Genomic DNA, 1,365 nt, shown 5'->3' with positions numbered 1-1,365 from the left:
AGTGAGCGGCGGCTGGCGGGCTTGCAACAACCACATGTGACGACCCTGGGCTGGACTCCGCTTCGTCCACGGTGAAAGCCGATCTGGCGATCCACAGCGCGAAGTTGATGTATTTCCTTAGCGACCAGCACGGATCAGCTCCAGGCATGACGAAGCGGATATCGTCCTCTTTTGGAAGACCAAACAAAGTAGTATTGCTTTCACAATGAAACACACAGCGCCTTCACTACACGGCGGCAACAACAATACTACAGCGAGAATAAAAGTTACGCCTTCTTTGCGTGAACATTTGGGCGGCATTATGCAAATCTTCCCACATCGTGACGTAGACATGTGGGGGCGTGTTAGAACGAGCCGTTTTAGGTAGGCGTGGTTGACTCTTAACTTTTATAAAGAATATGTCTTTGGATTTGAGACTTTAGTCTTTGCAGCTTTACAGATCTTCTTTATGCACCAAGAGCTTGTAACACTCCAAAGAGAAAGGAAAAATTTAAATAGCATCATATGACCCCTTTAAAGTGCATTAAGTGCAAAACTAGTTGTTCCAATTCAGCAGACTTTAAGTTTTCCAGTTTAGCATACCAAAAGTACAATTGCAGGGTATTTTTATTAAGTACATAAATATGTAAATGTATTTGTAGTATACTTAGCATGAATTGAATTGAATTTCAAATACATTTTAGTATATTTATTTTTCACTAGGGATTCAACATGCAGATGAGTTTGTTTCTTCATCACAACAGATTTGGAAAAAGTTAGCTTTACATTCTCTGCAGTGAATGGGTGCCATCAGAATGAGAGTCCAAACAGCTGATAAAACATCACAATAATCCACAAGTAATCATTTAGACTCTCATTCTGAAGGCACTATTTTTGGGTGAACTAATCCTTTAAAACAACTATGCAAGGTGATTTTTTTTTTACTTGAAATAATCATTCATAATAAGAATAAAATAGAATGAGGAATATACTTCTATTACAGTATTTTCTCAGATAGACAAGCCATGTGACCTGCTTTTCTTATTGCCATGTATCTGATCTTCGGTCGGTAAAGAATCCACTGGTCGGATATCCATTTCTGCTGTTTTGCAGATCAGGGTTAATATTATTTAGCTAGGTTTGGAGAGGTGATCTTGGATCTGAGAGACGGAGTGAGCTTTTAATTTACTGGAAGATGAGTCTGCTCCCACAGGCAGCCATGAGTCACCATGGCCTTCGTCGACAGAGTTTCACACGGACACTCACACTTCACACCACACGGTCATCTAACGAGAGTGCAGCACGCAATCACTCACGCACACACACACACACACACACACACACACACACACACACACACACACACAGAATATCACTCACACACAC

The sequence above is a fragment of the Sinocyclocheilus anshuiensis genome, unplaced genomic scaffold, assembly GCF_001515605.1.
Source record: "Sinocyclocheilus anshuiensis isolate Anshui unplaced genomic scaffold, SAMN03320099.WGS_v1.1 scaffold461, whole genome shotgun sequence".
Taxonomy (NCBI): Eukaryota; Metazoa; Chordata; class Actinopteri; order Cypriniformes; family Cyprinidae; genus Sinocyclocheilus; species Sinocyclocheilus anshuiensis.
Note: the sequence above shows the minus strand (reverse complement) of the source record.